Genomic DNA, 27,972 nt, shown 5'->3' with positions numbered 1-27,972 from the left:
GGCATCAGTTGGAACGTGAGGGCCAGCTTTCTCTTCTGAGGTTTGCAGCAGTTGCTGGGGTTCTGAGAAGCAGAGCCTCTGGGAACGGGACTGAGAGCAGCCATAACTGCTCCCTCCGCCCGCCCGTTGATCCCGCCCCACCCAAGCCCTGCGCAGAGCCATTTGCCAGATAGCCTCAGGCAAAGGCTAGATTAGCACCTCTCCAGAGGACAGAAGTTTTCCCGCAGCAGACACAGCTGATTCTCACAGCCAGTCGGCCTGGTGGTCAAATCCCTCTAGTATTAACTACAACAATCAAGGCTTAACTACAACAAAACTGCGCACAAAGACCACAAGGGGGTGCACCAAGAAAGCATAAAAAATGCGGGGACAAAAAAACATGACAGAAATGGAGGATATAGAGCTAAAAAACGCAATTTTGAGGGCTTGCAATAATGTGCTAGAAGCTGCCAATAAACTTGATGAGAGCCTCACGAAATCTAATGAGACCCTCGATGCTATGATAAAGAACCAACTAGAAATTAAGCATACACGGACTGAAATAAAGAATATTATACAGACACCCAATAGCAGACCAGAGGAGCGCAAGAATCAAGTCAAAGATTTGAAATGCGAAGAAGCAAAAAACACCCAACCGGAAAAGCAAAATGAAAAAAGAATCCGAAAATACGAAGATAGTGTAAGGAGCCTCTGGGACAGCTTCAAGCGTACCAACATCAGAATTATAGGGGTGCCAGAAGATGAGAGACAGCAAGATATTGAAAACCTATTTGAAGAAATAATGACAGAAAACTTCCCCCACCTGGTGAAAGAAATGGACTTACAGGTCCAAGAAGCGCAGAGAACCCCAAACAAAAGGAATCCAAAGAGGACCACACCAAGACACATCATCATTAAAATGCCAAGAGCAAAAGACAAAGAGAGAATCTTAAAAGCAGCAAGAGAAAGAGACTCAATTACCTACAAGGGAATACCCATACGACTGTCAGCTGATTTCTCAACAGAAACTTTGCAGGCCAGAAGGGAATGGCAAGAAATATTCAAAGTGATGAATACCAAGAACCTACAACCAAGATTACTTTATCCAGCAAAGCTATCATTCAGAATTGAAGGTCAGATAAAGAGCTTCACAGATAAGGAAAAGCTAAAGGAGTTCATCACCACTAAACCAGTATTATATGAAATGCTGAACGGTATCCTTTAAGAAGAGGAAGAAGAAAAAGGTAAAGATACAAATTGTGAACAACAAACATGCATCTATCAACAAGTGAATCTAAGAATCAAGTGAATAAATAATCTGATGTACAGAATGAACTGGTGATTATAATGAAACAGGGACATAGAAAGGGAATGGACTGACTATTCTTGGGGGGGAAAGGGGAATGGGAGATGCGGGAAGAGACTGGACAAAAATCGTGCACCTATGGATGAGGACAGTGGGTGGGGAGTGAGGGCGGAGGGTGGGGCGGGAACTGGGAGGAGGGGAGTTATGGGGGGGGGGGAAAGAGGAACAAATGTAATCTGAACAATAAAGATATAATTTAAAAAAAAAGAGTTTCACAAGCCCATGTCCCTTGTCTTCTGCCACCAAACTCATCTAGTTACTTCTGCAAAATCATTACAGGAGCATGATGATTTTGGGAGCATGACTCTGAAGGGCACCCAAGAAAGACAATTCAGAAGGGACTGGCCTGATTTCAAGGTGCCCTGTGGGCCTATTGCCCTTGAGCCTGGAGACCACTATCACTTTTCCACCTGGATTGATTTATAGTTTTTTTTAGGACCAGGAGGCTACCACTTCAAAATGGCCCCTTGCCCTTTATGCACTGGTCAGTTCAAGCCTGTGATCCGATTGCTTCTCCAGTCAGGAGCAGTTAAGGAGGAGGTGGTGAAGTCAGCCAGCTGGACTGCAGGTGCAGGCAGCCTTGGGGAAAATCAGGATAACTGCTACCACTGCAGCTTTGGGTGGAGGGGGCATTAGGGCAAAAAACAAGGAGTTAAAACACAAGCATCAGCCAACATCTCAGTCCATTCAGGCTGCTGTAACAGAGCACCATAGACTGGGTGCTTATAGCAACATCATTTTATTTCTCAGAGTTCTGGAGGCTGGGAAGTCCAAGATCAAGGTGCTGGCAGATTTAGGGTCTGATGAAAGCCCATTTCTTGGTTCATAGACGGCTGTCTTCTCACTGTGTCCTCATGCGGCTGAATAAAAGGAAGGAGCTCTCTGGAGTCTCTTTCATGAGGGCACTAATCCTATTCAGAGCCCTCATGACCTAATCATCCCCAAAGGCCCCACTTCCTAATACCATCACATTGGGGAATAGGTTTCAACCTATGAATTCTGAGGGGGCACAAATATTCAATCCACAGCAGCCAAGGAACAGAAGGCCTTTAGGAACAAAGTATTTCTAATCCTTACATTTTGCTGACACACATTGTTAGTCTAAGAACCAGGACATTTTCTTGGTTACAAAATTCAACTTTATTAGAGTCAAAGGCGAGATAAATGTGCCATTCTAAGAGTTTCTAAGGACAAGCCAAGGGAGTGTGTGTGTGTGTGTGTGTGTGTGTGTGTGTGTGTGAAATAGGTCTTAACTACCATGATAGTTGGGCCAAAACTTGAACCCAAATCACCCTTAATCCAAAATCCACACAAATACCATACATCCAACACAATGTCACCTGCATGGGTGATACGTTTAAAATAAGAAAGTGCTCGTTCCTCCCATCTGACTTACAAACTCCTGAGATTTCACAGGGACCTTTTGAAGACCACGCTTTTACTGGTGATTTTTTAGTCTTTGTTTTAGACTCCAAACATACCAAAAATCAATATCCATTCTTCTACCAGGAGCAGTAACTCACTATGGCATAGTCATAGAATTTCAAGGCAGGATGTGAGCAGAGGGAAGAAAGCATGTGTGGAGTGAAAAGCCCCTCAAGTGATTTGGATACGTAATGGGGAGATAATAAGTGTGGGCTTCTCCGCTACCAGGATCCTAAGAGAGGTCTGCCAGTCAAGCTACGGTCAGGCCTGGCCTTCATGGGACAGATCCCATTTTATCCCCCCCTTTTTCTAACTTAAATTTAAACAATTTTTTATTAATAAGACAATTAAAAATAAACTTGAATCTCCTTGGATCACTTTATGTTCCCTTTAGATGTTTGCTAGAAAATTAGACACAGATGGGAGCTGCATTTATAGGAAGATGTGGACTTTGGGATCAGAGTGATCCAGGCTTAAATTCCAGTTCTCGGGGCAGGTCACTAAACCCTTTGAGCCTCAGTTTTTCCATCCTTAGAATCAGAGGATTCTATCACCTTTCAGGATTTGGAGGGTGTTGCATGTAATAGACACTCAAATGTTTTCTTTGCAAGTGCAATTCCAAGATTTGCCTACTGTGTATATTTGTCATTTGTAATAGCTATAGAGTATTCTACTGTGATAATGTCATGATTTGTCCTGCTGTTCCCCCAATTTTGGGAATTTCTATGATTATTTCATTTTCCTTCCTTATGAATCGGACTGGTATGAACCTCTTTAGACAGATGACTCCCCCGCCCCCCAAGTTATTTCCTTGGAGTAAATTCCCAGAAGTAGAATTACTGAGTCAAAGAGTAGGAACAGCTTTGTAGCCCTTGTTATTTATTGCCAGATGGATTCTCATTTTCTAAGAAGGCTGTCAGCTGGGAAAGCCCTACATATGTGGTAGATATTATGGGCGGTTTCCGTCTGCCACTGCTGTTCCTGTCACAAGCCCTACTGGAGAAACCATTCCCAGACTCTCATCCCACAATTGGCACTAAGTGCTAGGAAATATGGACTAAATAGAGAAGAAAGACAAAGATCTGGAATGTGTAGGGATGCAGGGTTGGGAGAGTGAAGGTTGATAAAGCTCTCTGCATCCAGGGATTAAGATATGATATGATTAAGCACATTGGTCTGGAGGTAAAGAAGGCTGGGAGAAACCCTTCAGATAAGTTAATATTTATTGTTTTTATTATACATACATTTATGAGCACTTGCCCAACATGTGCCAAACACTCATATTTATGTGGTGTCTGAACCAGTCTCCCTATTCACTTTTTAATGGGAGAAAGGTGAGGGCTTAAAGTCTGGCCCTGCCTACTAGCAGCTTCTCTTGGCTAAGATATTGGCGTTTCTGAAGTTTTTCTCCCAGCTAGAGATATTGGAGATATCTATATCAATATCTAGTATCTCTATCTCTATTTATCTATACCTATATCTATATATACATATTATATATAGATATGTATATATATGTATATATATATAGAAAGAGTATATATATATATATATATAGAGAGAGAGAGAGAGAGAGAGAGAGAGAGAGAGAGGGAGAGAGAGAGAGAGAGAGAGATTATATAAATCCAGTTTGGAGTTTGGGTTCTAAGGATCGGTTTCTATTGCATGCCTTGTTCTCTAGAAAACAAACCAAGTGAAAGAACAGCCTGTGGAAAGCTTGTTGGGAGGGCTCTCAGGATCACGATTTGTGGACAAAGTAAAGGAAAAGGACTGGGCACAGGGTGAAGGTAGGTTATAATGTAGCCACAAAAATAGCCTCAGCCCATCCCATGGAGAACTCTGGCACTTGGTTGGCCCTGAAGCATTGTCCCAAATTGGAGTAACAGGACTAAGCCTTTATAACCCCACAGCAATGACTCATTGGGCCGGGCTGCCCCCAAGAAAGGTGTGTGACATTGGGCAAGGCAAGTCTCTTTAGACGAGGGCAATCTCTGGGGGTTGACAGTTGTACCTTGTCAATTGCCAACACTCATAGTAGCTGGGGAATGAGTCATTTGGTCTTAATGGGGACGGAATTTGGCTGGTATATCCCAGCATCCACTACAGTTCATCCCTCATGTGCTCAGATCCATTTGTTGGCATATGTCTTAGAAGCAGATCTTTTAGGATTCTAGTGGACTTCTTTTTCTAGAGATACTTTTTAAAAAGGAAGTTATGGCATAAACTACCTCACTGACTGTTGTACCTTGTATCAAGGGCAAAGCAGATACTCAACATCTCTTTTCTCTACTCTCCAGACCCCTCATCCTCAGCTAGCACCTCTGCAGGTTTAGATGGCTTACCTGGTTGATGACCCAGGCTCTTATGTATGGGGATCTAAACTCACAGACAATGGCTGCTGCACTTGTCGATTTACCATCAAAACTGGGTAAAGAAGTATCAAGGAACACCCATGTGAATCACCTGGCTGCCAAACATGTTCTTCCCTGCCCCCATTGTAACATCAACTCTATCTCTTCCTGATAATCAGGATCAATTACCCCTGCCAGGAGCCTGAAAGGATGAGAGAACAAGATGTAGCTGAAAATGTAATGGGATTCTTGCTGTATCCCCTGGTGGAAGCATTTCCCCCTTTTTAAGCTAAGACCTCTAAGCCCGTAGTGTTCAGAGTTGTGGGAATGAAGCACAAATTCCCCAAGTGACTGAGAGAGATGGTAAGGAGATTACGCACGCACAAAACCCTTGGTTTCCAGATCCACTTATTTAACCTATTACAGACACCGCATCATCTCCATAACTTTCTGCAAATCAGGCCCTTCAGTACTGCCACTCATGATAATTGCAACTTCCTTGATTCTGGTAGTTAAATGCTGAAATCTGGCCCCCATTTTTGGGACCACATAATCTCCACTGTTATTAGAAACTCAATTCTCCTAGCATCAGCTCTGGCCTACAGAGGTCAGCACCACTGAGCTTCCCAGTGAAACTGGTCTTACTCTTGCCAGTGCTTTCCTCATTGCTTTGGCAAGTGGAGTGTCTTCTGGGCCAACCTGTGCAACACAGTCTTCTGATGGATTTCCCAGCCTTACACAGTTCATTCATTCTAGTTTGTATACTTCCAGGGTCCATTTGATCTTTCCTTCCAACATCTTTCGTAGCAACTATTTTATTTCAACTTCACATTCTGTGGGTAATATAGTCTTCTTCAACTTCTTAAGAGTTATCCTAAAGTGTGTTAGCACCTTTTCCCAGGGTCCTAGTACCTATAGACTTTCCCTTATCCAGTTTCATGGTCTGAACACTCCTTGATCAAGCACCCTCAGAATCCAGTTCCGTGCACTTTCCCAACTTCTGTCGGTACATGTTGGCTTGGTTCCGCTGCTCCCCTGGGAGATACCTCCTTTCTTCTTTACCAGGCTGGTCACTTCCCTAACTGGGTTATATTATGATTTAATCCTTTTTTCTTTCCTTTTTTTTTTCATTTGGTCCTGTGACCAATAGGGGTGTCATGTTTTCTCTTGTAAGGCAAAGTCCTCTGCATTGTCCTCAAGCACAGGGGAAGCACTAACCTTTGACGGGAGTGGTAGGCTACTTCTGCAGACTTGAAAGATTCAGGAAAATCTGGAGATTGTCAACTGCATCAACTCAGATATTCTCCTGCTATATCTCAGGGTCCCATTCCTTACTGATCAGGGTTTGACATTGATGGAGTGATCTTGTCTGGGTTTAGAATCTCTGCTACTCTTATAACTAAATCCTGGGCCTGATCCTCAGTTCTTTCCTTTCCAGACTTCAGGAAATGAGAGTCTCTGTATTTGCTACTGAATATTTACCCTCAGAATTTCATTATCTTTCTCCAAAGCATCAATTATTCCAAGTCATACCCATCCAATTCCATTCTCTTTGTAGCTTGTTTCCTCTATACAGTATTACCCAAACACCTGACATACCACTAGTAGAAATATACTTCTATACCTTCCCAGTTCACTGTGGGAAAATTTTTAACAATTGCAATGTTTAAATTGTGCCAGGAGCCATCTGTGTTCCATCTACCACTAGTTCCATCTTGTCACCAGTGTCCAGCTCAAACATTTCATATTAACATATGCATTTCGGGATACTCCAGGAACCAACTGCTGCAGGTCAGATTTCCTGGAAAGCAAATTCTGGGGTAGACATTAGCATATGGGAAACTTATTGGGGAATACTCTCAGAATAAACATCTTGAAGGACATTGAAGAAAAAGAATTGAACAGAGGAAGAAGTTGGGGTATTGGAGCATTCACAGCAACATTTTCAGTTAATTTTGGGTGGATCTCTGGAACTAGGATGGACCTGCAGAGTAATGCTGAATTAAGGCAAGGAGGCTGACTTGCACTCATTACTCACTTGGTGCAGACTGTCCTCAGGAAGAGGTTGTGACCTTGGCTGAGTGACTGTTCACAAAGTTTCAAGTCAAAGAGAAGAGAAATGGAACCACAGCGTGAGGATATGGTGTGGTCAAGGAAAGATTTCTTTAAATGAGAGATATGAGCCCTATTCGGTTTGTCTCAGTGGATAGAGCATTGGCCTGTGGACTGAAGGGTCCTGGTTTGATTCTGGTCAAGGGCACATGCCTGGGGTTGCGGGCTTGATCCCTGGTAAGGGGCGTGCAGGAGGCAGCTGATCAACGATTCTCACTTATCATTGATGTTTCTGTCTCCCTCTCCCTTCCTCTCTGAAGTCAATAAAAATATATTTTAAAAAAAGACATGAGCACTTTTTAGGCTAATGGGATGGAAGTGGAGGAAAGGGAGCTTTTCAGCCATCTGGAGGTCTATGGCCCGTTAAAAGGGAGAGGATCACCCTAGCCAATTTGGCTCAGTAGATAGAGCATCGGCCCATGGACTAAAAGGTCCTAGGTTCGATTCAGGTCAAGGACATGTACCTTGGTTGCATGTGGGAGGCAACCAGTCTCTTTCACATTGATGTTTCCCTCTCACTGTCTCTCCCCCTTCCTTCCACTTTCTCTAAACATCAATAGAAAAATTTCCTCAGGTGAGGATTAACAAAACTAAACTAAACTAAACTAAACTAAACTAAACTAAAATAAAATAAAATAAAATAAAATAAAATAAAATAAAATAAAATAAAGTAAAATAAAATAAAATAAAATGGAGAGGATCATGCACTCCCCTCCCTTTGCTGAAAACTGCCAACACTGTGAGAGAAACAGCCCTGAGAACTCTGGGCCTGTGCATGAGTGCAGATGTGTGTGTTTAAAAAGTGACTCATTAAACAATCATGAGGATGGAGAGCTATGCCTGAAACTCACACAGATGAGGAGAGCTTGAAGGGAACCAGACCTGAAAGAGAATCTATGCTTTGAGAGAAATTGCAATTTAAAAAATCTGTTGAACTTATTGAATCAGTCTTCCCCAAGCTTATACGACTATGGAACTGTTCATTTTTCTGGAACATCTACGGACGCGTCTCAGAACACTCCTCAAAACACAGTGTGGGAAATGATGAGTCAAGTAATAACTTCAAGACTCTCATCGGTCTTCCCACGGCCAACTCATACGTGAGAACAGAAACTGAATGAAACAGAAGAACGATTTTTAAAAATCAACTTTCTTCTTCAATGATGTTTCAGTTTGGAAAACATTTACAGAGCGTCTACTATGTACTAAACCCCGATCTGGGCCCTCAGGACACAGAGATGACAAGCTAAAAGGCCCTCCCCTCCAGGAGTTGGCAGCTCGTGAGGGGACTTGGACAGGCTTGTAAGTAAGTATTATACTGAGCAGTAGGTCCCTGGATATGGAGGGAGACACTGGGTGACTATCATGGAGCCTGTGCTTGTCCAGACACGGCCTGGATACCTTTCTTCATGAGGATGGCCCTGAGGAGGGCAGAAGGCAAGAGCTGGCCTGGGTGAGGGCTCTAGAAGAGACGGAGGAATGCCGGGGGCGGCCGGGATTTGGAATAAAGATCTACCTGGTCACGTGGTCTTGGCCTAGGCCAATCTTGCCATTTCCGGAGCTTCTGACTCATTTGTAAAATGAGGAGAGTAAGAATCCACACCTCACAGGGTCTTCGTGAGGATCAAACAAGAGAAAAGGGATGTGAAAATTACATAAACCGTAAAGCACTCCACAAAGAGGGATCTTATGACTGACTTATTCCTTCACAAAGTGTATTTCAAAGAAAGCTAAACAAACTCCCCCAAACTTTCCACTCTCAGGGCTATTTTTATTTTGTGATTTTCCAAGCCTCAAAATGAAATTGAAAAAAAAAAAAACCTTCAGCGGCTGTTTTTTATATGGTAGTTTATAAGAGTCGGGATGAAATAGAAATCATGATAGCACCAGGCCCCAAGTTTACATTCTCAGAGGGAGGCCGAGAGCGGGGAGCGCTGATGACTTTAGGGAGGGCAGCTGAAATCACTAACGCCAGACTGGCTCTAACTAGCCTGTGTAGTTTTAAGTGGTCTAATCAGGCCTGCTTTTCACAACACAAATAAATAAAAATTGACATTACATCGGGCAACAATATGGCATGCCCCGTGCAATTAGAACCAGCTGAGTTTATGCACCCCACCGTTTATGGAGAAGGCAGCCATGCACTGCTCTTTGGGGACAGATGTCTATGTGGCTTCTTAACACATGTGTTCCGGCGCAGTGGTTCCCAACCCCTTGGGGGATGTAGACCTCTTTCAGATGGCTCTGGGGATCCGTATGTTACCATAGCCATGTCAATAGACTGGCTAAATACCGGCTCCCACATATACATAGGCATGCTTTCCAAGTGTGCTTACATTTACTGGGGGCTTTGTGCTTTAGGTACTTTCTAAAGTAACAGATACTGAGAGCACAATGACTGTGATGTGGGGTGAAGTCTTTTACTTCCACTAAGGGCCCTCATGCTCAAAGGGCTTGGAGCCTATTGTTCTAACGTGACATAAGCCCCAGAACGTACTGAAATAAACTTTAAGAATGCTGTGTTTCATGGAGAAAAGGAACAATGGGGGTCTAAGAAAGGACAGGAGCCACAACTTGTTCAAGAAGTTCCAAAGCCTGGACCTGCTCTCAGAGGGCAAAGATTCTTCTGCACAATTATAGCTCTTACCCAGCCACCCAGTCTCTGGTCCTCCAGCCTTGTCTCTGCCTTGTCTCTCTCCAAGGAGGGTGCCACACCACAGTGACCGTGACCTTTCTAAAATAAAAATCTGACTGTGACACTCTGTGGCTCCAGAAACTCCTCACTGCCAGGGGCACAAAATCCAAGCTCTTTCAAGGGGCTCACAAGGCTGGAGGCAAGACCTAGGCACCCCACTTCCTCTCAGCCCCCATGCCCTGCCCTCCCCCTCACATTCCAGACCACAGCCACTGGGCTTTCTGCCTTGATTACAACTGCCCCCCTCCCACCATACACACACACACACACACACACACACACACGCCACCCCCACCCTGGCCCCTGCATTTATACCCTCAGCCTCGAACACTTCCTCTCTCTGCACCCTTTGCCTGAATACGTCCTATTCTCCCCATTGCACATCTTGGTTTAGATCTCATTTAATTAGGAAAGGTTTTGCCAGAACCATGCCCTTGAAGATGGAGGAACAAGTTGGTTGGGCCTCCTTTGGATATAGCTGCCTGCAGTTGTGTCATGGGAGCACGAAATGCACCTGATCCTTAACTATCTCTCCATCACCAGACCTCACGTTTCATGAGGGTGGGGACTGAGCTTTGTTCCCTAGCGTGTCCCTGTGACAGAAGGTCAATAAGTTGCTGAACGACTGTGTTCACCGAGAGTCTCCACCACTGTGGGATTCGATGAGGGATGTTTTCAGACAGAGAAGCCACAGAGCCAACCACTCCACGAGCCCAGAGGGCCCTGGACACAGGTACTAGCTCTTGTTGAAGAAGAGAGCAAAAACTCTCAGAATGTTCTACCATAGGTTACACACTCTTGGAAAAAGAGATGCTTGAGTTGGGAAAAAAGAAGAAAGAAAAAGAGTCAACGTGGTGGAAAAGACAGAAGAAACAGATTGCTAAGTTACATCTTTCTCTCTCTCATTTGAATCACACGCTGATTAGAAAACTATGGACATTCACCCTGGCCTGTGTGGCTCAGTTGGTTGAGCGTCATTCTGTGTGTGTCATCCTATGCACCAAAAGGTTGCTGGTTCAACTCCCGGTCAGGGCACATGCCCAGGTTGCAGGCTCGGTCCCTAGTCGGAGTGCCAAAGGCAACTGCTCAATGTTTCCCTCTTGAATTGATGTTTCCCTCTCTCTCTTTTATATGTTTCTCATAAAAAATAAATTAATTTTTAAAAAGAAAACTATTGACATTCTCTCTTAAAGTCATAGGATTCTGTCAAGAGAGGGCAATAAGTTGCCCCAATTTACCCAACAAGAGAAGAGCAGAGCACAAAGGGGAACCTAGGTCTCATGATGCCAAGTTGCCTCCCCTTTTCTGAGCTCCATGGTGCTGAGACACACTTCTCGGGAGAAATTGTGCCAAATCCCAGAAGTAGCATATGTGCCCTTCAGCCGGAGATTGCCTCAGTAAATACATTTTGCTTCTTGGCTTGCAAAGCAAATATTTACTCAAAACCCACATAGCATGGAGCATAAGTTCGTGACAGCCCTGGGCAGTTTCTAACTCACTTATCGTTTATTTTAAATTTGTTTTTTAGTGCGTATATTTTCTGCATGAGACCTGAAATAAACACAGTTCAGAGCAGAGGCTGGGTGAACTGAAGAGTGATTTTTACTAAAAAACCCTAGTCTGCCTATTACCTCTAGATTCTGTTTTCTGACAAGTCCATGAGCAAAATCAATCAAGATTCTCCCCTCCCCCCAGTAAACACTAGCTTGGACTTCTGCATGTGCTAAAATGGAGTCAGCACTCCATTGAAGGGTAGTCTTTAAGGCAATGCAATAGGCTCTCTTTTGGGGGGAAAAAAGGCTAAAGAATTAAGGAGACACAAGTGGCTAGTAGCACGTGCATCAGATTGAGACTCGGGGTATTTGGGTTCTGGTTCTGGCCTTGTCTCTAACTAATTGATGACCCTGAGCAGTTACTGAACCTCTCTGAACCTCAATTTTCTCATCTGTATAATGTAACTAAGGACAACTTTCTATCTAATTCACTATATTGACAACAGACCAAATTGAAGGTCAATTTCAATATCTATCCACCAAGTATTTATGAAAGGCCTACTACGAATCTGGCTGTTCTAGAAACTGAGAAGACAGCAGTGAACAAAAGAAGATACTGCCCTTGTGGGCTTGCATTCCAGTAGGGGCAGACAGGTGATAAACAAATAGGCCTGGTACTACATTCTAAGAAGAAAAAACATCATGATAAGGAAATAGAGGATGCTAGAAATGGACTGCCATTTTATAAAGGGTAATCAGTCAGAGGCTCTCTGATAAGGGGAGTCCTGAGGAGGTGAGGGAAGAGCCCCAGGCAGGAGGAAGAGTGGGAACAAGACTCCAGGTGCTAATGCTTGGAGAGTTCAAGTAGGAAGAAGAGGAGGAGATGGGGTCAAGGAGAAAGGTTGGGGTTCTCCAATTCTAACATGGAGGTGCCGGGAAAGGAAACCCAGAGATTCTCCCCTCCCCCCAGTAAACACTAGCTTGGACTTTTGCATGTGCTAAAGGTTCCCTGGACCACAATCAACACCATCCCAGCCTGACTCCAGAATGCAGAATGCTCCCTGGTTGCCCATGAACAAGCTCTCATTCATACCTGCTCAGCTCATAAATGCGCCTGGATTTCAGCCCTTCTTTAGGTCAAGAATTTCAGAATATTCCTTCTGCAGAACTGAATGCTATTAGGTACAGACACGAAGGAGTGGGCCCCCAGCTACCACTGCCTTTTTCGTGAGGCCGGCTGTGGTTGCCCAGGTGAAATCTGGTGCAGGTTCCCAGCTTCCATCCCTGCCTCCTTACATGCCAGTGCCTTGCCTGCCTGTACTTTCCCAGAATCAGAGAAGAATAAGTACGTTGGGCCTGGGTCTTGATCACAGCCTGGGAGTAGCTGGAAGTTCTGCCAGGCAGGCTGGAGCCATCACAGGCCCACACGGGCCAGGGCAGGCCAGTTAGGGCTGTCTCTGCAGGAATGATGCCAGAGGCCAGTCCACTGTGATGAGCTAAGGCTTAAGCCTGGCCAGGAGGGCACTGAGTAGGGCTTGTAGGGGCGGGAAGGAACATTTATAATAAGCACCTATGGCTTTCTAGACAGAAGGTTGGACTCTTCATGCACAATCTCATTGAGTCTTCACTAACCTGCAAAGTGGAATTACTGTTCTAAAGAGGAAGAAACTGAGGCACAAAGAGCCTGATTCAATTGCCTGAGGCCACTAGCTCTGAGAGGTAACTGGAGGGATTAGAACTCACTAAACCAAAGCCTGGCCACTTCCTGTGACAGCACAACGACAAGGATGACAGCTGCTTTGAAATGAGTTGCTCTACCGTGAGCAGCTCAACGCAGTCCTGACTGGAGTTGGGGAGTTGAGGAAAGTCATCCTCTTTGCTGTCTCAGGAGTCTGGAGAGATGGCCAAATTCTCCAGACAGATTTCAGGTTCAGAAGGGGGAGGGGGATCATGTTCCATGAGGGCTCCCCTGATCGGTCCATCTCCTCACCATCAGGGCCCTCATCCCATGGTCCCTTCCATCTGGGCAGGGCTGCTGTCCCCTTTCACAGTCACCCAGCACCCAACTCCCCAGGCCCGCCTCTGCTGCCCCGCACCAGGCTGGCTGAGCCAGAGACGTGGGCCCTAGCCTCTGTGTCTCCCCAGGTCTGAAGCAGTGACTTGTTTTATAACCGTCGGCCTCTGCTTCCTTCTTCCTTCTTGGGCTTGTTGGCACGCGCTCTCATTCGCGGGCACCCTTGTTCATGAAATTTCATCTGCAAATATGGGAATCTCTGCACCAGCCCCACATTGTTGATATCTCTGGAGTTGTTTATAAAAATATCCCTGGCATTCCCTGGCCGACACGGTTCTGCATCAGGCTCTGCTTGCCAGCGAGCTTTGCCAGCCCGATAAGGAGCCCTTTATTTGCCCTTTAGGGAAGTTATGACTCATATCACCAGCTTTCCTTCCCTTTCCAGAGCTTATGGTATCCATAAAAAGAGCCATTATAAAGGTTATGGAGAAGATTAATCCCAGTCCGGGCTTGCAATCATTCTCTGTAGAACACAGATGAGTTTGTAGTAACTGGTGGCCAACAGCTTGATTCCGAACTAGTTAGCTTAACTGAGAGTTGGTTAGCTCAGCCAGTGACTTCTTTAATCCTGTTGGGACTGGCTAGTTTAGCAAAGGGCTGGATAGTTCAGGTGGGATCTGGTTAACAAAATTACAGGCTGGTTAGCTCATATTTGGACTGGAAATTGTAGGTCAGGTATCGGTTAATGTACTTTCCTGACTGATTAGTTCAACTTGTTACAGTACTGGGCTTTGGAAAAAAGACCCTGATCTTTATCTCCCTGAGAGCAAGCCAGCTTCACTCTACCAGCTTTACTAGCACAGACTTCAGGCCAACCCCAGGTGGCAACCACACAGGTGCAGAGAGTATGAATGGAGCCCTGCAGCACATCAGCATCACAGCAGGAACAGCTCCAAGCACAAGCCCAGCCGTTAGCTCATACCCAGGACATGAGGTCTATGTGGTTTTTGAACCTCAAGCAGAGCACAGGGAGAGAGAATTGTGGGAGGAACAAATGAGACAATGTGCATCCATGCATCTATTCCATGATGCTTACTGAGCACCCACTCTACTGCAGACACTGTGCTAGGCACCAAGGATGCAGACAAGACAATATTGTGCATAGTTTGATATTTCCCAGCCACCCTTGCAGTTAGGGTTGGCCAGTGGGACATGAGCAAACGTGATGTGCAGGACTTCCAGGAATGACCTACAAAGTCTCCCACACAAGCCTCCGCAGGCTTCTCAGGTCCTGTATTTGCCAGCAGATGCAGATGGCCCAGAACAGGACTCGGAGATGCCACAGGAGCCATAAAATGGAGGGAGTCTGGGTCGCTGATAACTGCACAGAACCAAGGCCGCTCTGAATCCACACTGACCAGACTTGATGTGAGGGGAAAAAAACTTAAATTGCGTTAAGCCACTCAAACTCAGGGGTTGTCTGTCCCAGCATATAACCTATCCTGGCTGATGAAGATGCAGACAAGACAGCATTTTTATTCAAAGGCCTTCGCCTTTCACTCATCACATTCTCAGCAGAATTTGCCTCTTTCTGTTCTAAGAAAACAGACCACCTCTACGGTCCTTCAACTTCCTTCTGCTATATCAGTGATGGCGAACCTTTTGAGCTCGGCGTGTCAGCATTTTAAAAAACCCTAACTTAACTCTGGTGCCGTGTCACATATAGAAATTTTTTTTATATTTGCAACCATAGTAAAACAAAGACTTATATTTTTGATATTTATTTTGTATATTTAAATGCCATTTAACAAAGAAAAATCAACCAAAAAAAAAATGAGTTCGCCTGTCACCTCTGACACGCGTGTCATAGGTTCGCCATCACTGTGCTATATCCTTGCCGTCTATGTGTCTTCACCCTTGTGTTTTCCATACCCTCCCTCCCTGTTTAGGATGAACCAACTCACCTGGGTCCTTGATCCCATCCCCCTATCTATTTTGTACTTGCATTCTGTTGACAGTCCTCTGCTTAAAGAACAAAAAAGCAAAACAAAACAAAACCATTCAGCTCTCCTCTCTCTTTACATTAAAGACGGTTCCATCTAGAAGCTGGGTAGTTGGGGCAAGGCGTCCTCCTTGTCATTCTAGGAGTCTGGAGCGGTTGCCTGATTTCTCTAAACACATTTAGGGTTCAGGTGGGGCCAGGGGTGTCCATGTTCCCTGAGAGCTCCATTGATTGGGCCTTCTGAAGGGGATGCCTATCTCTTTAAATAAAGTATGTGGGAGTGGGCTGTGTGTCCATGCTGCATTCTTCTAAAGCTACCTTATCACTCATTGATTCCCTAACACACAGCAATCTGGTGTCCTCTCCTCTGCTATTCTGTTATTTTTCATTCAGAGGTTATTGATGACCTCTCACAGTCAAATTCAGGGGATTTTTCTCAGCCTCTTCCAGCTTAATCTCTCAGAAGCACTGAACACCTAATCACCTTTTCCTCAAACTCTTGCTCGTCTTCAGTCCTTTTCTCTCCTGATTCCTGCTGATGCTCCTGAATGGAGAAATGCCCCATGTTCTGTTCTCTGCCAACTCTCTTCACTTGCTATTCTCAATAGCTAGTATTTATCGAATGCATATGTTAGATGGGTTCAAGCATATCACACGTTACCCCACCTCACCCTAACAAGAACCCTCTGAGGATGGCGGTGCTATAACTCCATTGTACAGATGAGGAAATCAAGGCAAAAAGCAGAGTTAAGAAACTTGTGCAAGGCCAAGCTGGCAAGGGGCGGGGCCAGATGAGGCCAGCGCCTGCCCACAGGGTGCTTTTTTCTACAGATGGAAAAGGTACCCCTCCCCCAGGCAGATGCAGCTCGTTGGCTTTGCAAGCAGAGAGAGCATTTAGCTCCACTTGCCCTCTTAGATACTAGTAAACCCTCTCATGAAGGGCACAAAGAGCAGAAGTGCACAGTGTACTTATGGGGCTGAATTCAAACCCGGCTCTCTGACTCCAGAAACACCGTGCACCTCGCCAGTCCTCTGTGCCCCTACCTCCCGGACATCACGGGGTTGAAAACTGAACAGATCATGGATATAAATAAAGCTCTTGGCTCAGAGTTCAGTATATAAGAAATATGTGCTATAAAGTAGTTACTATTGTTGTCATTATTCATATTACCATTCTCATCCACTTCCAAAGTTTCAACCAGTGAATTCATCAAATATTTAATTATCTCTCAGGTGCCAAGCAGGATGCTAGGTGCTGAGGTTTCAGAGATGAATAAAATACTGTTCCTGCTTCACTGGATTCAAAATCTAGTAGGAGAAAAACCTACACAAACAATGAACTAAAACAAAAAGCGACAAGTGCAGTAACAGAGATGACACAACGTGTTGTATAAGCACAGAGAACAGAGAATATGCCAGTGCAGGGCAGGGATGGGAACCTCGACAGGTTTGCTGACAACTTCAGAGAGGAAGGGACATTTCAAAAGCATCTGGGTCACTAGGAGGGACAATCCAGAGAAGGAAAATTGCTAAACAAAAGCATGCAGATGGGCAAGTACATGGTGTGTGTGACCTGGAGTTTGCACTTGGCAGTGGGAAGTCATTGAAAGCATCGAAGCAGGGCTGTAACATGGTCAGATCTTGGTTTTAGGGGAAAAAAAATCCCTGGCATCTAGAGCAGTGTTTTTGCACATAGTAGGTGCTCAGTAAACACTTGATGGAGGAATAGAAGGCTGGAGGAATTAAAAAAATCAATGAACAACTTCAAGGAAACTTTGCTTCCTGGTGTAAGCCCTGAAATATTCGCACGTGAATTCCAAAGTCCTCTGGAGTTGGATAAACATGTATGCTCACATATGTATTTTAATCCTCTGTGGACCAATCTTGGATGTAAGAAGAGAATGTTAGCCCTGGAAGAGTCCCTGATGAGGGATCATTCCTGTCCAACCCTTCTAGCCCAGAAGCTGAGACCCAGAGAGAGGAGTGGCTTGTTGAAGTGATTTGTCTCATGACCTAGCAACAAGTTTGGCTGTTGCCAAAATTGAATCTAATCCTTGGATCTGCTGGCCTTTCTAAGATTCTGATTTGATCAAGTGCTCCATTCAGAGACCCTACCCTCTATTGAGCATGCCTTTCATCTTTCCATCTCCAGGCCTTGCCTATGTGTGTGTGCCCCTGCCTACAATGCCTCCTTCTGTTTTCTTTCCAAAATCCATATCCATCCTTCAAGACTCCCTTTTTCCAGAAACCTCCCCTGACTCCACTGGCATGAAGTGATCTCTTTCACTCACAGGAGTTCTTGAATATTTATCATGTGCCAAAAACTGTGCTCACTAATTTGCATCCTTCATTACACCTAATCCTTGCAATAACCCTATGAAATGTGGGCCACTGAAAAAGAAACGGAGGATACCATAAATATAACACAATCTCATAATGCACCAGACAATGGACTGAATACTTTTCATGGGTTATCTAGATTATCCACACAACCAGTCCACTAAGTGGGCACTCTTACTATCTTTTCACCTGACTGACAAGAAAATTGAGGCTCAGAGAGGTGAACTTGCCCAAGTTCCCACAGAGATAAGGGTCTTGTTCCAGAATCAAACCCAGTATTCTGTCTCTAGAGCCCCATGGACTTCCTGGTGAGGGTGAAGACTTGCCCAGCCCCCACACCCCACCCCCACCACAGGTAGAGTCAGGGTGCCGGCTCACCAGAAGTCCATACTTCATCCCCATAGTAGACAGTCTTCCATCACCCTGACTGTCCATCCAAACCACCCATCTGGCTCTTTCCCTCCTTATTAAACAGCATGTTGGTCCCCATGTTTTACTTTCTAGCTGGATTGTAAGTGACTTCTGGACAGAAAACATGCCTTTGAGTTCTCAGGATCTCTCTGTTTTCCAACCCATGGGTGCTTGTGCACTACTGACTAATTGACTGATTAATGAGACAACTCAACGATGGAAATAATTTTACATTTTCTTGAGTACGGAGAGGTTTGTGGAAGCAAGCAAACCAAAGTTGAAGACTCCTTTGCTTTCAACACCATATAAAGTAGATCTGAGGCCAAAAACGTTAATCTTATTGTCATGTGCTCAGTTTAAAAAGTTAAAATTTACATTTCTTTTGAAGGTAGGTTGCCTTCTTTGAATGCCACACCAGTCCCTAGAACACCACCAAGCAGTTGCTCTATAAATACTGCTAATCAATTGGTCCATAAAGACACATTATATTTTAACACCGAGGAATATTTTTGTTAGGTTTTTGGTCCCCAAGGCTCTTGTAATTATAGCCTATATCCCATTGATTTTATTCTGGACCTGATTATTTTATGTGAATTTCCTTCCTCAATAACATAAGGACCTACTCCCTGAGAACAGACTGTAAAGTTTTGAAACAGCTTTCTACAAGAAAAGATATAATTATTTTTTACTGCCAGCTTCTACTTGAGGAGGTTAAATGCTTCCTGTAGGTTTTCTTCTCCGTGGACCCGTTTTAATCTATTGTGTTGTCGCCCCCTACTGGTGACAAATGGTGGGTGACGGGCTCTGTAAGGTGAAGGCTGGGAGCTGCTTGCCTGGAAAACATCCCAACGCCTTTGCAGCTAAGAACATTTTGTTTTCAATAGTAAAACTGCCAACTGGAGGTAGACACGTTTTATTCACCTAAATAAAACATTTCCCCGATTCCCGGAACCATCCAGCACTAACTGTACAATCGTTTCGTTTTATCATGATCATATCCTACCATCTCATGTGCTCAGAGATCCCCCTAAGGAATTCTATTTTGTTCATCTTCATTTCCTCTTCGCCTAGCACAGGTCTTGAGACACAGTAAGTACTCAAGCAAAGTTTGTTAAATACATACATGCATAAATTAACGAAAGCATAAAAAAAAGGAGGGGGGAGAGGAGAGGGAGGGAATGGGGAGAAAGGAAAGAGACATTTCCTACAAGCCCCTCTGCTCACGGTGAACTACAGAGAACCACTTGGCTTACAGAACCATTTAGTCATCAGCAAGTGCTTGGGAACTTTCATCAGTAGATTCTAAATCAGGGTAAAAACTGTTTTTCCTTCCTCCCTTTCTCCTGCAGCTGAGCAGATTAAAAAAAAAAAACGGTGTTGTTTAAACTGTGGTCATTAGCCTCTCGGCTGCACAGGCTGTACTTTTCACTTTTTTCCTTGAGGTTCTCAGTCATTGTAGGGCAGCTGAGATATTTCCGCTTTTCTAAAAGGCTCACTAAAGGAGCCCAGCCCTGAATAGCTGCAGGGACATGCGCGCTCAGGTTGTCCAGCATAAATCCCCTTCCCATTAGGGCAAGGCCACTGTGGTAGCCCGCCCCTGGCAGTGCCCCACCCCCTCCTGGTCCCCCGGCAGCCTGGTCTGGCATATGACCCAAGATCAGCCAATAGAACACTCTCGCCCTGGACTTGGACTCGTCATGGGATGGTGGGAAAGTGAACGGTCATTACAATGGTTTTCTACCAGCAGCTTTGTGGGGAGCGAGGGACGTCTTTGGCCGAGTGGCCCTGTCTGCACTAGGAGGCAGTGTCTCAGCACAGCTCCCTCTAGCCACTGGCTTGGGCTCTGGCTTCTTGGCCTGCAGAAGCTGTCTTGGTTCTAGCACCTGTTGTTCAAGTGTGGTCCTCCAGACTTTTTGGAAATTCTGTGAGCCTGAATAGTCCTCCAACCAATTTCTCTTCTGACTCAAAAAACAAAACAAAACCCAATCAGTTTCTGTTACTTGCATCTGAAAAAAAATTAATACAATAGCAGCCAAAGGGAAAAGAGAAGGGGGAGAGGGAGATAGATGAAAGCAAAAACAGAAGGAAGAAAGAAAGGAAGAGGGTTGGAGGGAGAGAGAGGAGGGAGGAAGGGAGTCTTCTAGCATATGTTCAATGCATAGTAGGCACTCAATAAAACTGAATGAAAGAAAAGTCCCATTCTAAAAATTTAATATCGTACAGACTTGTTTGGTATTCTTTTTACCTGATCCCCTGATTTCAATTCTAAGGGTCAGGTAAGCTCACATCGGCTATTAATTATTCCTTTTGCATCTATCGATTAATCATAGTTGCATCTCCTCTGGGGTTCCTTGCTACTCAGAGTGTGTGGTCCACAGACCAGCAGGAACCACCTGGGAACTAGCAGAAATGCAGAGTCTCAGCCCCTCCCCGACGCACTGAGTCAGAATCTGCACTTTAACAAGGTCCCCAGTGATTCCTCTGCAACACAGTTTGAGAAGCACAGGACTCTGAGTCCATGGTTAGGTTACCTTCTCACATCTCAGATTTTCCCTCCGTATAATGAGAATAACAATAATAAGAGCTAACCTATGTATAGGACAGAAGCGTATGAAAATTTCACTATTTAACCATTTTGACCTATAGAAATAACAATTCCATATGGTTCAACCTAATACTTATTCTAAGGGTTAAATGAAATTATCCATAGAAAGTGCTTACCACAGTGCCTGGCACAAGGTAAGATTAATAAAACTGAGCCCTGGCCGGTTAGCTCAGTTGGTTAGTGTCGTCCCAATACCCCAAGTTTGTGGGTTCAATTCCCTGTCAGGGAACACATAAGAAATAATCGACAAATGCATAAATAAGTAGAACAACAAATAGATGTTTCTCTCTTCCTCTCTCTAGAAAAAAAAATTAAACTATTTTTTAAATAAAATAAAATAAATCTGTCCCCAGCCTAAGTTTTTAGCACAATTTTTTCAATTTTAGTTTTACATGCTCATAACATTGAAAGTAAACTCCAATAATGCTTGGATAGAGAGAGATAAGGTAATGAGTTAACTGACATAGGAAGAATGCAAATGATTATTTCTTTTTTTGTTAATCCTCATTTGAGGATATTTTCCCATTGATTTTTAGAGAGAGTGGAAGGGATGGGGAGAGACAGAGAAAGAGAAACATTGATGTGAGCACTACGATATATCGAATGGTTGCCTCCCACACAAGCCCCGACCAGGGCCAGGGATCCGGCCTAATCTGAGGTATGTGCCCTTGACTGGAATCGAATCCAAGATCCTTCAGTCCATGAGCCGACGCTCTATCCACTGAGCCAAACCAGCTAGGGCTGCAAATGGTTATTTCAATTCAACGTTATTTCTCATGTACCTAGCTCTGTGCCAGTCACTCTGCTAAATGTTAGGGAGATGTATGCTGGCTCTCTGATCTACTCCCACCCGTCTCCTGCTCTATCCTGAATCTCATGGCCATCCCTGCAAATGTTTCTTAGGCTCCTTTGTCCACCAGACTCTGGCCGAGTTCAGAAAAGGAGAGGCACTAGTGGAAAATGAGGGGAGAAGCCAGGGTGTTTACTCCCTTTCTCGGCTCCAGGCAGCACCTCTAGTTGCATCTCCTCTGGGGTCTACTTCCTATGGAGCACCCTTCTCTCGTGGTCTTGGCTCTGGTCAGGCAGCCCCTGCTGTGGGCTCTTACCTGATGGCCCAGGCCTGTGGCCCCTCAGACAGCCCCTCCTCCAAGGATCCAGCTCCCACCAGGGACTCCGGTGGGACCATCTCCTCGTAAATTCATTCATTTCTGGGTTACCTTGCCTTCCTCTGGTTGCACTTTCTGCCCTTCAGACACCTCCGTAACAAATTCTCTGAATTCAATCCTCTCTATTGAGTTCTATTTCCTGACTGGACTCTGACGGACATAGGCTTAATCTGTTATCTCTCCCAGGGGTATGCTCATTTTAAAAGAAAAATATAGGCTGAGGGCAATGTGTGTCATGGAGGAATGAAATACTGGAATTTTGCTTTAGAGGAGAGGTGAGATTTAGGACAACTGGTCTCCTCTAACACATTGTATAAATTTGTAGAAGTCTTTTGGGTCAGCTGGACTTTGGATCACAAAGAACAGAGACTTGCTCCAAGTCTCCAAACAGAACACAAAAAGCAAGCAAACACTGGAAAGCCACTGTACCCCCAGGGGAGGATCCTGGGCTTGAGGTGAGCAGTGGGCTGGATAACGACCCCCAAAGATATCACATCCTAATGGCACCTGGAACCACTACCAGCTCAGGCTGCCATAACAGAACACCGCACACAGGGCGGCTTCAACAACAGAAAGTTATTTCTCACGGTTCTGGAGGCTGGGAGTCCACGATCAAGGTGCTGGTGGACTCGGTCCCTGGTGAGGGCTCTCTTGCTGCTGGCAGACAGATGCCGGCTCTCTCCGGCCTTCCACGGGCTTTTTTCAGTGAGAGCCCTCTCTCTTCTTATTCTAAGGCAGTGGTTCTCAACCTTGGCTGCTCATTAGAATCACCTGGGAATCTTTTTAAAATCCTGATTTCTGGGCCTCATCCTCCGGAAATTCTGTTTCTTTGTTACTAATGTTGTGGCCCCCACCCCCATAACAAGAAACAGAATTTCCAGAGATGAGGCCCAGAATCAGGATTTTAAAAAGATTCCCAGGTGATTCTAATGTGCAGCCAAGGTTGAGAACCACTGTTCTAAGGTCACCAATCCCATCCGATTAGGACCTCACCCAGATGTCTTCCTTTAAACTTAATTGCCTCCAAATATAGTTGAATATCTGAGCATTAGATATTCAACATAAGAATGGGGGAGATGGGCCGGGGAGGAATACAAAATCAGTTTATAGCTGTTACTTAATTGGACAAGGGACTTTGCATATGCGACTAAATTAAGGATCTTCAGATGGGAAGATTATTCTGGATGATCCCAGTGGGCCATAATGCAATTATCAGTGTCTTTTAGGAGAGAGAGAGAGAGAGAGAGAGAGAGAGAGAGAGAGAGAGAGAGAGAGAGAAAGAGAGAGAAAGAGAGAAGGTTATTTGACACAGAGGAGAAGGCAATGTGACCAAGGAGGCTGCGGTCGGAGTGATGCCACTGAGGCAGGACAGTAAGAAGTCAGGAAAATTCCCTGGCAAGTGGAATGGGGAAACTGAGACAGCTTACCGGCTGAGCAATTCACAGCCAGATACGGAAGGTCACCAGGGTGAAAAGCCCCAGGTGTCTAGTAAGGGGCAACACTGGCACCGGACCTCACCCCATGGTGGCCTTTCCTCCCCTGGCATATCCCTGGCCATGCAGTTTAGACCCCCTGACCTTTCCTCCTTAGAGATAACATCTAGGCCTCAGTTGCATTTCAGCTCTGGGCCCAGAAGAGCAGCAAAACCAGGTGGGTGACGCCAGGACCAGCTGCACTGACCAATGACTAATGACTCCCTGCTCCGACACTGACCCATCCGTGAAGACCATCACTCTGAAAGGGCACACCTGGAAAAGCTGGTGACCATTTTACTGAAATCTCCCCTAAGACCTCCCCTAAACTCCCAGCCTTTAAAACCCCTCAAAAACAAAGGTCCCAGCACAGGTGCTCCCTCCTAGGAGCACACCCATGCCTTTTTCTTCCCTGTCATGTTCCCCCACATGCCTGCATCTCCTAATATCTAAGGGTCTCCAGGAGACTTGCAACCAGGGAAGTGGCTGCTGATCCCAGGCTCACCCCCTGAACCTGTCTCCAAGGCCCCCTTTGCTCTAACTTCTCAGTGAGCCAGAGCAGCCCTGCCTCGGCTCTCCTGTTGCTTCTTCTATGCTACACCCTTCCTTGTTTCACTGTCCCAGCTTTAATAAATGTGCTCTCAAAACCACCTGGACCATGCCGTGAAATCTTTCCTGCTCGAAGAACCCACACACTACGGGCTCAGGGCCAAGTTTCCTCTCAGGTAACACCACCACAAGCCAATGAGAGCTGGCAACCACCAGAAGATGGGAGGGGCAAGAAAGGGGGCATGGCCTAAAGACACCATGATTTCAAATTTCTGTGCTCCAGGACTATGAGAGAATACATTTCTGTTGTCTTAAGCCACCGAGTTAGTGGTCATTTGTTGCAGCAGCCACAGGAAACCGATACCAGGTATGAGTCATTGCCCACTGCTGCGTCAAGCATGCCCAGCCATGAACACATCTGCTCTGTTCTTCACCCTTCTCCTCCTCTGCTATATCTCTTCTCCACCTCACAGCCTCTGCTCCTTCACAGCTTCTGCTCTATCATGATGCTGGCTTACACTTAGCCCGCCCATGTCCTGTCCAACTTCTCTGTATTAGAGCCTTTTAGCTTAGGCAGCCACTGCTTTTAATAGTTTGCAGTTTGCCCCAGGGCCCATCCGTTTGCTAGTCAGCGAATAGGTTGGCTGCCCTAGTCAAGTGCCCATCTGCGGCCCAGTTGCCCCGGCCCGACTGAAATTTGGGAGGAATGCACAGCCCGGGTTGCTGTGGCACATAGGACTGTCTCTCCCTCAGGGGTTCTGGGCAGAGCACTTTCACTTGGGTAGGGCTGTGAGCGTGGCAGATGGTGGGGTTGCCAGATCTGGCTCAGCTCACACATCTGGATTTTTTAAAAGATTTTTAAAAATTGATTTTTCAGAGAGAGAGAAAGGGAGAGGGAAATATTTATGTGAGAGTGGACCATCAATCTGCTGCCTCCTGCACGCCCCCTACCGAGTACTGAGCCCACAACCGGGGGCATGTGACCTGAGTGGGAATCGAACCAGCAACCTTTCCATGCACCGGAGGATGCCCAACCAACTGATCCACACCAGCCAGGATGACATCTGGATTTTTATCCAAAATGATCAGAACTCAGCGCTGAAGCAAGCATGTGTGAAATGAAGGAGAAAACCACCCTTCATAGAGCTAACTCTTCTTAAGGAGGAATTTCCAAAAACTTACTGGCAGGCCCAGGTAAATATGGCATTCTTTCTTCATGCCATCTTATGTTCAGTTGTGGGGCTATTTGGACAAGATAGAAACTAGCTTTTTCTAATCTAGTTTTACAAATGAGCAACACAAAACGAACAAACATAACAAATGTACAATACCTGTGTTGACATCATTGCGTGGCTGGATGAGACCTATCTACCTGGTGAGCTACCTAATCTACTGACCTCAGTGTGGCTACTCTGACCCAGAGCAGAGCTTCCCAGGTGTTAGGGCCTTCACATCGCTGGGGGGCGGGGGGGGGCTGGGGCGGTTCTGGGGCACGACCCGAGATTCTGCATTTCTAGCAAGCACACAGGTGACGCTGCTGGGTTGGTCTGAGCACAGTGCGTTAAGCAGCGGGGCTCTGGTGCAGGACTCAGTTCCATGGATGTTCCTAGGTGTGCCTTGGAAAACATAACTGGGAAAAATAATTTGGGGGGAACAGTGGGTAAAACAAAGCTCATCAGGTTTGGGTTTTTTTTTAACCTTCAGGACTTCTTGCTTGCTCACATGCCTTATGACTCTAGAGGGATCCGTTATTTATAGCATGTACTCCCCAAATTTATGTAGCCACAGGGTCTTTGTTCCCATACATCTCCAAGACTAGCATTTTATTAAGTACACCTCGGGAAGTGCCTCTCTGGGAACCCAATCCTTACCCCTCCCTTGCTGTCAGCCCAAGACTCCAGGGGGCATTTTTAACAATGGGAAGGAGTAGGAAATGCGTGCTTGGCTTCAGAGCTGGATTCTCCCTTCAGGCAAAGACTTAAATCAGGAAGATCAGCAGCTCTGAAAACTAAAGAACGTTGTACAGTGTGCTGGTTGGAGTAACACAAACCTAGGTTTGCACCCTTGCTACTCCGTTTACTAACTGTGTCACCTTGAGTTAGTCATCTTCTCTGAGCCTCAGTTTCCTAATCTGTAAGAGGGGGATACTAGTATATTCCTGTGTTGTAGGGTTATGCTGAGCAATGAATGAGTTGAACGCAGGTAGAGGACTCAGTATGTTGCCTAGTAAATGCCTGATGGAAGCTCTTATTATTACGATGATGCAAAAATGTCACAACATTTCATATGCACCCCATTTTTTACTCCAGTTTTTTATTTCAAGAGAGAGGAGAAGGAGACGGGGAGAGAGAAAGAGAAAGCACAAACATGCTGACTTGGAAGGGAGCTTGTGCTTTGAAGCTGACAAGTATAATTTGTCTTGAGACTGCCAAGCCCTTGGGTTGAGCCTTCATATTGGAAAAAAGAGACAAGTGAGATTAATCTGGGGCCTTCATTACTTACTCCATCTGGCCTGGCTTGGCACGGCCCCTTCCCTCTACAAACCGATTACTCCTTCAAAAGCCTCAGCGGAGTGGCCTCTAATGGGTTCTGACATGGCAGGAATGGGGCTCACACAGCCCGGAGATAAGGGCCCCCGCACCAGGGCCAAAACACTTCCAGCTCCACGGCCCAGATGCTCCACCACAAAAGAAAGAAATGAACTGAAAAGGAGCCAAGGCCTCTGGGCCCGGGGAGATTGCAGGGTTCCCAGGAGCACCTGGTTCCCCCCAGCGGAGCACGGGATGGGATCGTGATGCGGATTATCTGACTGGCGTCTGTTCCAATGACCAGGGGCACTTTTTAATCTGGCTTTAGAGTCACAATGGGGATAGGAAGGTGCTTGGGGGAAGTGAAGAAGGTTGTTGTTTTTAGACTTTGCCAGTAAAAACCTACTGAGCAGGCTTTCTCGTGTTTTCTCCCTGTACACATGGCCCCACGGGGCTGGGGATGGCAGAGGGAGAGGGAGAAGGAAGGGAACTGATGTTTACTAAGCATCTACTATGCTCTAGGCAGGAAACCAGGTGGTCTCCACACTGTTGGCTCTATCACTCAGCACAAGCCTGAAAAGTAGCTATTACTATCCTTTTATTGTAAGAAAGTGAGGTGTTTATCCAATAGTCACCCAGTAAGTGCTAGAGCCAGGATCTGAACTGCTTACCTGTGGATCCGAGTTAGGAATTGTGCTATTTTGCACCCTCAGTAGCAGTCTCTGGATTTGAGAGAAATTATGAGTAGAAAGAACCTTCCACAGCCCCAGGAGGTACTGACTCTGGCCTGCGTCTTCTCTCCTATGAGACTGCAGAGCATGAAGGTGACAGGCAGCCTGGGAGCCACCCTGAGAAAGATGGGGCCACGTGTACAGGGACCAAACCAGATCCATCAATCAATCCGGGGCTTGTTTATCTTGGCTCGAGGGACTGCCAGCCTCTGGAACAAAGGCTCTGCTTCTGAGTTGCTTTGTACACGCGGCTCTTTTCAAAGGGCCATGGATTTTGGCTGCCAGGCCAGGAGGGGTCAAGGTCCAGCCTGGTAGTTCCAGGGCCTCAGAAAGTGAAATTACGTGGGAGCCTTGGAGAGTCAGAGACTGCACAACACTGCCATCTCCTGGGAGCAAGGTCCACTCCAGCTGGCCAGGCGGACATCCAGCTCAGAAAACCTGACCCAATGGCACGGCAGGCTCTCCACTCCCCCCAGGGAGCCTTCTGTAGCCACATAAGGAATGGGGGCTGCCAGCGTTTCTTTATTGGTTAACAAAGCCCACAGAGATGGAAAGCATGGGCTTCCAAGTCAAACACTGAACCATTTTTTTTTTTCACTTGACGAGTATTTACCAAGCACCTATTTTGTGCCAAGCACTGGGCTAGGAACTGAACACACAATGATGATCCAAATGGTCCCTAACTTCATGAGGGTTATCGTGCAGATGGGCTATCAACAAGGAATTTCACTCA

The 27,972-nt window shown here is 45.7% G+C and overlaps 1 pseudogene; it reads right to left on the bottom strand.

Moving 5' to 3' along the window:
• Nucleotides 1-16,002, bottom strand: part of LOC102431674 — an 18,494-nt pseudogene extending 2,492 nt beyond the window's left edge.
• Nucleotides 16,003-27,972: the final 11,970 nt, after the last annotated feature.

Source organism: Myotis lucifugus, unplaced genomic scaffold, assembly GCF_000147115.1.
Source record: "Myotis lucifugus unplaced genomic scaffold, Myoluc2.0 scaffold_63, whole genome shotgun sequence".
In the NCBI taxonomy this organism is placed as follows: Eukaryota; Metazoa; Chordata; class Mammalia; order Chiroptera; family Vespertilionidae; genus Myotis; species Myotis lucifugus.
Note: the sequence above shows the minus strand (reverse complement) of the source record. Positions and strands in the feature narration are given on the sequence as shown.